This window comes from Canis lupus, chromosome 11 (assembly GCF_048164855.1).
Source record: "Canis lupus baileyi chromosome 11, mCanLup2.hap1, whole genome shotgun sequence".
Classification (NCBI taxonomy): domain Eukaryota; kingdom Metazoa; phylum Chordata; class Mammalia; order Carnivora; family Canidae; genus Canis; species Canis lupus.
Genome location: NC_132848.1, coordinates 33,063,117 through 33,077,105, shown reverse-complemented (window position 1 = coordinate 33,077,105; position 13,989 = coordinate 33,063,117). Strand labels below are relative to the sequence as shown.

The 13,989-nt window shown below is 48.6% G+C and overlaps 2 long non-coding RNA genes across 2 annotated transcripts; both read right to left on the bottom strand.

Moving 5' to 3' along the window:
• Positions 1-703: 703 nt before the first annotated feature.
• Positions 704-1,998, bottom strand: LOC140642236 (uncharacterized). The gene is made up of 2 exons (XR_012038734.1): positions 1,892-1,998; positions 704-824 (listed from the first exon to the last, which is right to left on the bottom strand). It is a non-coding gene; the product is annotated as an uncharacterized lncRNA (long non-coding RNA).
• A 2,251-nt stretch (positions 1,999-4,249) lies between these two features.
• LOC140642937 (uncharacterized) lies at positions 4,250-12,436 on the bottom strand. The gene is made up of 3 exons (XR_012039303.1): positions 12,058-12,436; positions 4,933-5,058; positions 4,250-4,842 (listed from the first exon to the last, which is right to left on the bottom strand). It is a non-coding gene; the product is annotated as an uncharacterized lncRNA (long non-coding RNA).
• Between the last annotated feature and the right edge of the window lie 1,553 nt (positions 12,437-13,989).

Here is a 13,989-nt window from a genome sequence, read left to right as displayed (position 1 = left end):
TAGTGCCTCCAACCTTGTCAGAGAGGGAGTCACTGAGCAAATGTCCACATAAAGACCTGTGAGACACAGCTGCAGAAGGTATTACGGAGAAGGCCTTGGTGCCATGACAGCATAGTTTGAGGTGTTGGCTTGGATGGGGGTCGAGGCCTGCTCCTCAGCTGGATGCCGGGAGTTGACAACGGGAAAATGACTGAGGTGGCTGGATGAGGGAGCAAATGGCATATCAGGCGGCTGGGCAGAGCGAGGTGTGAGATGAGGTTAGATATGGAGGTAGAAGTTAGAGTCTGTGGCTCCCCAGAAGCCATGATAAGAAATTGTATCCTCACCCTAAGAAGTGCTGAAAGCTTTATCTGATTCCTATTTCCATTCCTTGCCTTTAAGCCCACCGACAAATAGTGTTAAGGATAAGTAATACAGGAGGCAGATCCGATTTCTATTTATATCCATGAACCATCCAAAGGAAGAAAAAATAACTTGGAACAACATTCCTTCAGTCCCTTGTCATGTCACACTTTCCTGGCCACCGGGGCAGTCAAATGCCTTCTATTTCTCTGCAAGCCTGATTTGTGTGTGCATTGCACACGCACACACACACATTTACATATACTTCTTCATTTTAGCAAACAGTGTCTTGACACTCCTGATACAGGAATAACAGAGCTTATTCTGATTAATCTCATTTAATTCCAATTAGTTTATCCACTTGGGTCATTTGATCTGCAATTACTTGCTGTCAGGGTGCTGAAAATAATGCCCATCCTTACTTCTCCAAATGGTGGTAATTCAATTGAGAGGTCTCTCCTGGTGTTATGGAGTTCCACTCTCTGGTTCCAGAACATAGAAAAGACCCAGAAGCATCATTATTAGCCACTATGGAAGGTTTGTGATGTCTGTTTGCCTGGTTGAATGTTGCTTTTCGGCAAGAACTGTGTGTTCCTGACGACCCTGGAGAGACGGCCCCTCCCGTGGCTGGCCTTCCATAGGCAGACCAACGACACCCCTACCACCGCCTTCATCGCCTCTTGCACCGTGGGCCACTCCCCTGCTCTAGTCACCGGGAGGGCTGGGGACCACACAGCCCGACCCCCAGAGCTCCCTGGAGTTATTCCAACTAGCCAGTGCTCAGCCCGCTTACCGCCCCAATCCAGGCGCTTGCCGCCGAGGTCCCCCGGAGCCCCTGCCCTGACCCACCCGGGTCCCCCGGCGCCCCTGCCCTGACCCGCCCGGGGTCCCCCGATGCCCCTGCCCACACCCACCCGGGGTCCTCCGGCGCCCCTGCCCTGACCCGCCCGGGGTCCCCCGGCGCCCCTGCCCTGACCCGCCTGGGGTCCCCCGACGCCCCTGCCCACACCCACCCGGGGTCCTCCAGGGCCCCTGCCCTGACCCGCCCGGGGTCCTCCGACGCCCCTGCCCTGACCCGCCCGGGGTCCCCCGACGCCCCTGCCCTGACCCACCCGGGTCTCCCGGCGCCCCTGCCCTGACCCGCCCGGGGTCCCCCGATGCCCCTGCCCACACCCACCCAGGGTCCTCCGGCGCCCCTGCCCTGACCCGCCCGGGGTCCCCCGACGCCCCTGCCCTGACCCGCCCGGGGTCCCCCGACGCCCCTGCCCTGACCCACCCGGGTCTCCCGGCGCCCCTGCCCTGACCCGCCCAGGGTCCCCCGATGCCCCTGCCCACACCCACCCAGGGTCCTCCGGCGCCCCTGCCCTGACCCGCCCGGGGTCCCCCGACGCCCCTGCCCTGACCCGCCCGGGGTCCCCCGACGCCCCTGCCCTCACCCGCCCAGGGTCCTCCGACGCCCCTGCCCTGACCCACCCGCAGGGCCCTGCGCGCCGCGCCCCCTCGTCCTGGGAGCTGCGAGGAGCAAACTCTTCAATAACCATCATCTCACCTGCCGGCCTCACCGCACCTGAATCAAGAAGAGCTACGTCGCCAGGCCTCTTCCTCGGCGCCTCTCCCGGAGATTCCCACGTGGGACGCCTCTGCCGCCTGCCCGGGCCCCGCCCCCGCCCCCCGCACACCCCCCCGCCCCGCCCCGGCGGCCTCCCGCTCCCCGCGGGCTCTGCTCTGCGCGCCGCCTCGGGGTCCGCCTCCCGCGTCGCCGTCCCGGGGTCCGCCTCCCGACGCAAAGCCGCGGGGGACTGATGGCGACCTCTGCGACCTTTGCTCCATGCAGGCGTTAACCTCCAGCCCCGCGGAGCCTTCGATTTTCCCCTTCGCCAGTCCCCGGCGGCCTCGGGCAGGGCCCCGAGCCGCCCTCAGGGGGCGCCCGCGAGCGCGGGTCGGGCCGGGCCGAGCGGGGGCGCTGGGTGGGGGCGGGGCGCGAGGGGATCCGACCCCGCGGGGAGGTCGCGGGGGGCTCCGCGGGCCGGCGGGGCCGAGCCCCTGCTTCCTTTCCCTTTCCCCCCCAGCGCCGGGGTTCGTTCCCGCCACGTGGGGCCGCTCCGTAGGCAGCACGCACAGGCGTTGGCACCGGGGAGCGAGCCGCCGCCTGGCCCCGAGGGGCGACCGGGCTTCTCCGTGGCCCCGGGCCTCGGCTGCTCCCCCCGCCCTCGCCGGCGAGGCGGCCCGGCACGGCCTCCCCGCGCCCCGCCGCCCCGCCGCCCCGCCGCCGAAGCCCCGTGGAGACTGGGGGGTTGGGGGCGGGGCTCTGGGCCAGCCTCGGGCCTGAGGGAAGGCGCGGTGGCAGGACCTCCGGAGGGCGCGGTGCTCTGAGCCTCAGCCACCCCGGGGCCTGCCGCTACCTGCCGGGCCTGCCGGCCTCCTGCAGTCTGGCCAGTCCCGGTGGCCCGTGCGGGCTATGGGCCAGGACAGCCGTGCCTCAGCCCTTCTCGTTATCTGCCACGACCTGGGCATCACTGAGAAGGTTGTCGCGAGGCCCCGTCTCTTCCTCTTCTGTGTGTCGCCCTCCCCTCTCCTCTTCCTGGCATAGGAAGTATATCCCATCCCCCCACCCCCACCATCCGGGCCTCCCCCTGCCCATCGCCACCCCCCCCCCCCCCCCGGGGCGCCGAGAGACCTGAATTTCTCCCTTAAGTCAAGGATTCTAGAGGGAACACGTGTGAAGCCGGCAGAGAAAACACAGGGAAGATGAAGCATCAGCTCCGTGTGCCGCACACCTACTGTGCCCCAGGTGCTGTCCCGGGTAAACCTCTTGGCCCCTGAAAGTGGGGATCCTCAGTGTCATCACCTTCCAAATGAAGAAATGGAGACACGCCACGTGCTAGGACCAGCTGGGAGGTGGCCCATCCTGAATTCAAAACGAGGACTTTTTGAGTCTGAGCTCTTGCCTACTAGGCTACCTTGCTTCCCAGGCACAACAGAAAACAACTTCCGGAGGAACCCCCTCAGGTCACATTGTAGCAGTGATCCCACCCAGTCAATCGCAGGAAGGAAGCACCTCCCTTGGGGTCACGGCTGTTCCTAGTGTCCAGTTGTGTTCCCCTACCTGACTCTGTGTTCATCTTCCCTAAACCGTGAGCCTCTTCTCCACGTCCTTACAGTGCCCATGAGGCTGAAGCCAGCGCACTAAAGTTCTCTCTGAATATTTGCTGCATTTGATTAAAGAAAAAGGAACATCCCTGTCCCATCCTAGGAAGAGAGTGAATGCAAAGAATGAGAGAAAAATGACAATGAAGGGGTAGGCAGGTACCCAGTAAAGATAACTGTCATGGAATGGAGGGATTTCACCTTCTGGATGTCAGTGTTTTCAAAATGAAACATTAGTGGCCAGTGTATGTTGGTACCACACCTGGCACTGCTCAGAGTAAGAGGCGTATGGTCTCCATGGCATCTGGCAATTTACACTGAGCCAGGCCCGAGCACCCCTTTGAGGACACAGTGCCAGTCATGGGACACAGCAGCTGCTCTTTCTCTCAAGGGGCACACAGTCTGGCCCACAGAGGAGGGTGATGTGATTGCTTGGTTGTGCCAACTAGATGTTTCTCCACACGATGTTTGATTGATGCTCAGAGTTTTTCTTTGGATTTATCTTTTCTCCCAAGTTTTCAATGTTTAAACATCCAGAGAACCATGGTGATTGGGATTTTGAGGGTTCTGTCTCAGGCTCTCGGCTCTTCTTTACGTATGCTCACCCCTGACATGGCCTTGGATGCAACTGTTGACTGCAGGCATTGGGACCATTTTTCTGTGTCCCAGATTAAAATTGTGAGTCCTCTGAAGGAGAATGTGTGAAAAGGCTGTTTCTTACAAAAAGAAAAAGAAAACATGACATGAACCGAGGCCAAGATGTTATACAAAACAAAATAAAAGAAGAATAAAGGGCACCTGGGTGGTTCACTGGTTGAGTGTCTGTCTTTGGCTCAGGTCATGATCCTGGAGTCCTGGGATTGAGACCACATCAGGCTCCCCGCAGGGAGCCTGCTTCTCCCTCTGCCTGTCTCTGCCTCTCTCTGTGTGTCTGTCATGAATAAATAAAATCTTTTAAAGAAAGAAGAAAAACTCCAACAAATCTGGAGTCAAAGGCCAACCCAGATAACACTCAAATCTGCGGTTGATTCTAGAATTTCATTGAGGAGCTTCTACATCAGTTGCCCTGTCAATGTGTTGAAGTGGGAAGGAAATGAGTCCTGGAGTCAGAGGACTGCATCTGCTCTGCCATGAGTTTGGGAATTCGTTTTGTTTTAGCCTCTGGTTCCCATCCCTAAAATGATTTATTCCCTCCCAAGAGTAGAGAATCAAATTGTGTGGCAACCAGTGGCCACATGGGCTGTGGCATTTCCTCCTAGTGCTTCAGACAGGTGCCTCAGAAGAATCTTTTCCAGGGATGTTCGTGATAACTAACCACTTGGCTCCCTTTCCCCACTCAAAGAAGCACACATGCTGAAAAGGAAGAGAAATGCATGAAGAGTTTTCTAGCAAACAGTACTTTGTATGGATGAGGTGCTTTAAGTGTAAAACATATCCACTTACGTTAACGCCTTCAATCTTCACAAAAAATCTTAAGAGACGGAGGATTTTTCAGTTTTTCCTTCACAGTCGAATGAACCTGGGGCAGAGATGCTAACTGGGTTCACCATCACCTGGCTGTTAAGTGGTCTGGAAGAGACAGGAGCTCATGTGGGTCTGACCTCAAGTACAGAGCTCTTATGACCAGGCCACAACTGCCACTGGACCAGGCCATTCTAAAAACACTTCCAGGGATGCCTGGGTGACTCAGTCAGTTAAGCATCTGCAGTCAGCTCAGATCATGATCTTGGGGTCCTGGAATCAAGCCCCACGGCAGGCTCCCTGCTCAACAGGGAGTCTGCTTCTCCCTCTCCCCCCTGCTCATGCTGTCTCTCACTATGTCTCTCTCAAAAAAAAAAAAAAATAAATAAATAAAAGTTTTTAAGAATTAAAATAAAATAACTTCCAGAAATTCTGCCTCCCTTGCATTTGGTCAAACCCTTTCTGGGACACGGGGAATGGCTGGGAGAGTTACACTGTTTTCTGTTTAAGTCACACTATTTTCTGCTAAAGAAAAAGAAAAATTTGTCTCCAATTTTGTCTTATTTTCCCCCCTACTTTTCCCCTTATTTTTCCTCTTTGACTCTCTGTTTTGTTTCTTAAATCCCACATATGAGTGAGATCATAAGACAATTGTCTTTCTCTGATTGACTTATTTCACTTAGCATAAGTGAACCAAAAAAGAAAAATAGAGAAAAGGAAATGAAAGGAACTAACAAATAAAAATCTATAAGCCTAGTTGCAAAGAAAAAAAAAAAAAGAGAAAAGCAAAAAAATACAGCCTGGGTTCCTCTGCAGGAAGGACTTTGGTTCTACCCACCTCTCAATGTTAAGCTCAAGTGTAACCTCCTTAGGAGGCCTGAACTGATGGCCAGCCCATGGTGGGTGCCCCTCCACGCTCTCACGAACTCTGTGCCTTTCAGGTACAATGATAACCAATGATTTCCTTTTCCCTCAAAGGCAGTGGGCTCACTCTACAGAAATCCTTTTGGCCACAAATTCACATCAGGCTCCACCCCCCTCCCCACCCCCTCCAGGCAGAATTCTAAGGAGGTCCTGATGATATTCATCCCCTGCTATGCATGCCCTATAGACCTCCTCCCTGCCCCAGGTGGGCAACCCCTGGGTATGTGATGGGGTGTCACTCCCATGATTATATTATCCTGTAACAGACTCTGTCTTAGCAAGTTGGAGGGAGAGCTTCTCCTGCTGGCTTTGAAGAAGGAAATCAGCATGTCGTGGAAAGGACCACTTGGCAGGTCCTCTACTTGGTAAGAAATGGTCATGGCCACCAGCCAGCAAGCAAGCAGGGCTTTATATTGTGGCATTATTTTTAATAGTCCCGATATGGAAGTAGCCCAAGTGTCCATCGATGGATGAATAGGTAAGATGTGGTATATATACACCGTGGAATATTAGCCATAAGAAAGAACAAGTTCTTGCCATTTGCAAAAACATGGATGGACCTAGAGTGTATTATGCTAAGTGAAATCCATCAGAGAAAGACAAATGCCATATGATTTCACTTATATGTAGAACTTAAAAAACAAAATAACAAACTGAAAAAACAGATGCTTAAATACAAAGAACAAACTGGTGGTCACCAGAGGGCAGGTGAGTGGGGGGATGGGTGAATTAGATAAAGGGGATTAAGAGCACAGTTCCCATGCTGAGCACCATGTGATGTACGGAAATGTCAAATCATTATATTGTACACCTGAAACTAACAGAACACTGTATGTTATACTTCAACTAAAAAAAAATAAAAAGTAATAAGAAAGTGGGGCTCTCAGTCTTACAACCACAGGGAACTGAATTCTTCTAACAAACAAAGAACTTGGAAGAGGACCAAGGAAGAGGCTCCACCTGAGAACCATACCATGGCTGACCTCTCTGTTGCAGCCTGGTGAGAGCCAGATCAGAGGACCCAGCCAGCCCATATCTGGACTCCTGAACCTCGGGTACAATGAAATAATAAAGGTGTGTTGCTCTAAGTCACCTGGTCTGTGGGACTTTTTTACACAGCCATAGAAAATGGATACACTCCATGAAGACAGAAAGTGCACAACGAAGCATCTGTTATAACTGTGTGCTATTTCTTCCGCCATCAGGGAGGCAGTAGGACATAGTGGTTGGGAATGTTAACTCTGAGGCCAACTTGCCTTGGTTCAAATCCCAGCACTGCTACTTACTGTGTGACTTTGGGCAAACCACTTACCCTCTCTATGCTTCAATTTGCCCCTTTGCAAGATAGGTCTAGTAAGAGTACCTACCTTGGGTTACTACTTAAACTAATTTACTGAATTTTCTAAATGTAAGATGCTCGGTACTACCCAAGTGCTTCCTAAAATCATTAGCAAATCAAAACCAAAGAGGAGAACAGAATTTGTGTCCAAAAACACACACGCCCAATGGCCTCATCTTACAGACATTGAAACTGAGCTCCAGAGACATCTTGTTCAAGGTCAGAGATATGGTTTGAAATTCACAAACGACATCTACTCCTGAAGGTAAGGCTCGTGGAGTCCACAGGATGACATCATATTGTCATCTGTTCATGGCCTAACTCAGGCCTAACTCAGGGTGAAGAAAGGTGGCAAGTTCCAGTCTCTCCTTGCTGGGTGAGCCACTTAAATCAGGTTTGCTTTCTTGTTCAGGCCAATGACTGTCCTCTGTCAGGCACGACAAAGACTCTCTCCTTGGCCCAACTCTGAACAGGCTCCTCTGCACCCTCCTTATGACATGGTCCCCTCCCTGTGTTTGGTGAGCCCAGCCAGCGCAGCAAAGCATCCTGCTAAAACAGCTTAGTAAGAATCCCCCACCTTTGAGAGCTGATCACCCTTGACATCTGATTAAGTTCTTCACCCCCACCTTTTTGAAAAAACTTAAATTCATTTAATTGACATATAACATATTATTGGTTTCAGAGGTAGAGGTCAGTGATTCATCAGTCTTATAGAACACCCAGTGCTCATTACACCCTGTAATGATGGGCTCCTAATGCCCATCACCCAGGAACCGCATCCCCCCTCCCCTCCAGCAACCCTCAGTTTGTTTCCTATGATTAAGTTTCTTTTGGTTTGTCTCCCTCTCCAATTTTGTCTTATTTTCCCCCCTACTTTTCCCCTTATTTTTCCCCTTTGACCCTCTGTTTTGTTTCTTAAATTCCACATATGAGTGAGATCATATGACAATTGTCTTTTTCTGATTGACTTATTTCACTTAGCATAATAACCTCTAGTTCTATCCATGTCATTTCATTTTTTTGATGGCTGAGTAATAATTCCATCTTCTTTATCCACTCATCTGTCAGTGGACATCTGGGCTCTTCCCATAGTTTGGCTATTGTGGACATTGCTGCTATAAATATTGGGCTGCAGATGCCCCTTTGGATCACTACATTTGTATCTTTGGAGTAAATCCCTAACAGTGCAATTGCTGGGTTGTAGGGTAGCTCTATTTTCAACTTTTTGAGGAACCTCCACACTGATTTCCAGAGTGGCTACCCCAGCTTGCTTTCCTACCAACAATATAAGAGTTACCCCCACCTGTGATGCATAAATCCTTGACCTGCCTTCAGCAAGAATCTTGTTAATGAGGTTTAGCAAGAATTCCACTACCTTTGAGTTCTTCCTCTTCATGATTTTGCATCCACCAGTCCCCCCATTCAGCTCCTTGTCTATGAATCTCCCCTGTATTCAAAGCCAATAATCTTGACACCTAAATAAAGCCATTCTTACCATTTTAACAAATGTCAATCAGTAATTTTTCTTTAATAGGCGTCATCTGTTTTGAGAGGCTTCCAGGAGCACCTCTTTCTGCCAAGCTCCCATAGCACCCTCGGCCCCTCTCCTGCTACTTCTCCATATGTCACTCTTCATACACCTGTCTTCTTATGGGGTTGGGGTGGGGGTGTTCCATGAGCTTAAGGACTGTGTCTAAATCATCTTTGAATTATCACCACCTGGCAATATTGCTGAACCCCAGGAACTGTTTCTTAAAAATGAATCAATTAATCTCCTGAACAGTGATTTTTCCGAGGTATCTAGTGATACCTGCCTGACATCCTGTCAGAGCTCTACAAAGATCTAGAAAGAAGCTGAGAGTCTTAAAGGTATGAAGAGACCACCTTATGTGTGTGGACGAGCAGCCTCCGCACCACAAGAGAGTTTGTTAGAAATGTAATCTCAGGCTGCACGCACTGAATCCGCTTTTTAATGAGATCCTCACAAAGGATTCCCAAGCGCTAAAGTCAGAGAAGCACTAGTTGTAGGCCAAAGAGACATATCCCGCAGATGACTAGGCTTATTCTCACTACTAAGGTCCTTTGAAAAACAAAGATTCTATAACTTTGTGTTGGCTGGATCCCTGGGAAACAGTGAAGATAATTGGAAACATCATGAGCTTTGGAGCACATGGATCTGGGTTTGATGGTCATGGTTCTTATTTAACCTGAGCTTCTGTTTCCTTAATTTTTTTTTAAAGATTTTATCTATTTATTCATGAGAGACAAAGAGAGAGGCAGAGACACGGGCAGAGGGAGAAGCAGGCTCCCCACAGGGACTTGATCCCAGGACCCCGGGATCATGACCTGAGCCAAAGGCAGACACCCAACCACTGAGCCACCCAGGTGCCCCTGTTTCCTTACTTTTAAAATGGAGATACTACTTATATTATACCTTCTATTGCTGGTTAAATAAGATAATGCAAACCATGTATTAGTCAGCAAAGGTCTGTTCCATTCCCTTCCTTTCCAACTCCAGTTGATCCCTGCCCGCATCATTCAGAATGGTTCATGACACTCAAGCAGCAGTATAAGAGGACTTAGACTCTTAGGGAGGGAGACCATGGGGTCTAGCTTAGTCTACAGTGGGTTTGGGAATGCCACAGGAGACCAGCAGGCCCACTGATCTGCCCCATGCTCATTGTTCCCGGGCCCCATACTCATTCCACTTCCATCCACCAAAATTGTGGAGTCAGAAAAATAGTGTTGGTTTGTGGCCTCATCATGGACTTTATCCCACTGAGACTTGGTTTCCCCATCTCTGAAAATAATAATCCCTCATCTCATGGGATTCCTGTAGACAACAGGAGCAAGGAATCAGCACACTGGCACATTAAATGCTGCATAAAGATAGCTGGGATTGGCTATAGGTAGCTATGAGCAGTATCAGAATGTTCAAAACAGACCCATTGCCAGACGACATGATTAACTACGGGTCTTCCATCAGTTTTTTCTGCTGGATTAGATGTAGGTTTTTTTCTTTTTTTTTTTTTTAAATTTATTTATTCATCAGAGACACAGAGAGCAGAGACCTAGGCAGGGGAAGAAGCAGGTTCCCCACAGGGAGCCCGATGCAGGACTAGATCCCAGGACTCTGGGATCACGACCTGAGCCGAAGGCAGATGCTTAGCCATGTGCCCCCTAGATGTAGGTTTTTATATTCCAGTAACTCAGGGTTGATGGAAAACCCAGGCTCAGAGTTGCCATTGTTGCGGCATGTACACAAGCCACCCTGGACTGCAGGGTGCATCATGCATGCTGGTGCTCCTGGGACTTTGGAGTCCGAGTGTGATGAACTTGGTGTAACATGGTGATCATGGACCACCAGGAAAACGGGCATTTCTGAGTGGCGCTCTTTGTTCTGAGGCCAGATTACCAAGCCAGTGTACACAAAGGGCTCACTCATGGTCTTTCCACATCGTTTCCACTATTGATATCAGCGGGGTGAGACAGTTTTCTCTCACCTACTTAGATGTTTCTCATCTTCTAAAGGTCTGAATATTAGATGCTGATCTTCATATTCATGGAGAAGGAAACCAAGTTGCTCACTTCTACCTAAGTATTAAATACTCTTTGGTGAGGTTGAAGATATTAATGAACTGGCTAATGTGCATCCATACATAATGAAGTTGGGGGGAAGGTTAGAATTCTTCTATTGTTGTTTTATCTTTTTTCCTTGTAGCTCTGAGAAACTGAACAAAAAATGTCCACATTTATATCCACATATAATATACATTCACCCTGACACAAAGCAGTTCAGCTAAGGAGTGTCTCTTAAAAGTTGCTACTAGACTTTCAAGCAAGTAGAAAATGATCACTTTCATTGTCTAGTGATAAGAACACTTAAGTGGGGTTAGCAGTGTGTCCCTATGATAGTATGTGCTGCCTGCCATAGGGTCCTACCTATTGGACCATCCCACCAATGCACATACATCCACATTGAGGTGATCATTCCAGGGTCTGGCTTCTTTAACACTATCTGCCATACAATTTTATGTTATGTAATATTCTATATAATAATAATTAGGAATTTAGAAAGTCATTATATATATACATATATATTTTATGAATTACCTTATGTATAGATACCTATTTTTCATTCAAAACACTAGAAAAATGACTGTTTTTCAAAAAATGTCATTGTCATAGTACAAAGGACCAAGGAGTTGTTCCTCATTAGGGACTGCAGGCAACAACACAATGTGTCTTAGATTGGATTGGACCCTGGAGTCAGGTGTGGGATGGCCATGGTTACTGTCACACAGAAATTATTAGAGCAAATGGAAAATTCTGAATGTAAATTGTGTATTAGATGATTGTACTGTAGCTAAAATTTCTTGAATTTCATCACTGAATCGTGGTTATATGAGAATGTCCTTTAAAAAAATACATGCCAATGTATTCAGATTTAAAGGGGAATGACATCTACAATCTACTCTTAAAGGTTCCAGAAAAAAATATAGCCAGGGAGATATAAAGCATAGGTGGGCAAATACTAATAATCAGTGAATCTAAATGGAGAGTTTACAGAAGTTCTCTGTATTACTCTTAGGACTCTTCAGTATCCAAGTTTAAAAATAAAAATAAAGTAGGGGCACCTGGGTGGCTCATTTGGTTAAGCGTCTGACTCTTAGTTTCAGCTCAGGTTGTGATCTCAGGGTCATGAGATGGAGCCCTGCATTGGGGTCCCCCACCCAGTGCAGAGTTGGCTTGAGATTCTCTCTTCTCTTCCTCTGCCCCTCCCCCACTGGCTGTCTCTCAAATAAATAAATCTTTAAAAGAACCGGTAAACTAAAATTGTTTACATGGATGTAAGAAAATGAAACCTGTCGCAGCATTATGTGTACTTTTCAGCTCTCCAGGTTACTGTACATGGAAGCTGCCGGCGCCGGGTTCCTGCTGTCGTCACGGTGCTGATCACCGAGTGGATGCTCAATAACTGTTAGCGGAATGCAGAAGACAGAACAGGGAGTACAGTGAAATTATGGTGCCACCACAGCAGCCCCTCCTTTCTTCCATTAGGAGAATCTCAGCAGCATGACCTACCCAGGACTCTGCTGACGAGTCTTGCTCTAGGCAACTCTGTCAGTCATTCTGTGACATCATCCCAGCCGCAATGGTTCCAAACCTTGGGAAATCCTTTTCCGAAACTGACCTACATTCTTTGATTCCAGAAAATATGGTCTCTCAAGATTATCTGAAAGTGGTGGAAAAAACCAAGGACCAATTGTGTCAAATAGTCACAATCAGAAACTCTATATGTTTGTGGTACTCCCGTTATCTTTCAGATATCAGCAACCATTGCTTCAAACTGGAGAGTACTTACTAAGAATAGTTTTGTTAAATGAATGAAGACAGAAACCAGGGTATCTCTGACATTAGATTCTATGGGTCTGAAACGTCTTAGAATGCACTTAGCAGATAACTGACATTTCATAAACTTCAGTGGCATTAAATTGGGAAATAAACACTTAGGATTGAAAAAGCAAGGGAAAAAAAGTGTATCATGAGCATAAGGCCGCATATGCCTGTAGCTAAGTCGACTTCACTGTGGTATGGACAGGGAGCAGCACGGAGTGGAGACATGGATTTGTGAAGTGAGCCAGATTTTGGCTCAAATTCTAGCACTTCCACGAACAACCTGTGTTATTTGGGGCAATTCACAAAATTTCTCTGAGGTCTGGTTCCATTAGTGAAAGAATAGGGATGATAATACCTTATGTTATTATGCTGCTGTGAAGACTCATCATTGCCAACTACCACAGAAGTCTTGGTTCAGTAAATGGGCAGCTCTCATTGTCTTCCTAAGAGTGTGCAGAAGCCATGTCTGAGGGGATTTTAATCACGTTTTTTCCACTAAACACAGAGCTCCCTAAAGGCCTGGTGACCACAAATGAAGCCTTAGCTCAAAGACAGTAGAGTCTTTGAAAGGAATAGAATTAAAGTGGGGTCTGTCCTTTCACGATGGTGTACAAAGAAGCTGTTAATCAACTCAGCAAATATGTGCTCTGTAAATCAGCTCAACACATTCAGAGTCCACTTTGAAGCAGCAAGCAGCTGAGTTCAGGTCCAAGAGGAGCTTAAAACGTGTCATCTGTGCCATGTAACCCAGGAGAAGCCTTCAGGGAATCCATGACTGCCCCTGAGTCGATCCCAGCCATCTCACTAGGATTATAGGACTGCCAGGTCTATTTCAAATGAATTTTCAGAAAGTCTTTGGGCATAGTAAGGTTTGGAGCATCTAAGAGGGATTGCTGTCTGGTCTGTGTGTGTGCTACTGGATGGGTGTGGAAGGAGGAAGACTAGAAATCTAAGACTCTTCTTATATAGGCTCAAAGCCTCTCATCTGCCAATAGTCCATGTTTCTTTCTTATTGGGGAAGGGAGCAGCATTGCAGGTTATGTGGTTTTTGTATCCATCCAAGTAGGCATGGGCTTAAATTAAATTCTGGGTCTGCCATATAGTGACGATGAATTTAGGGAAGTTAATTTCCCAGCGCTCACTCGATTTCCTCACCTACAAATAGCAGGTTTCATTTTGCAGTTTTGCTGCAAGGATTCAATGAGCTAATGCATGCACAAGGCCCTTTTACATGGTGGTTACTCAATGAATCTTAGCTCTCCCAGACACTGGATATTATGGAGGCTAAAGCGAGAGAAACCTTTCTTTCCTCCCAGCTGAAAGCCAAGATGGTATTGACTTTTTAAAGCATGAAAACACCAGCGTGACCCATTTAT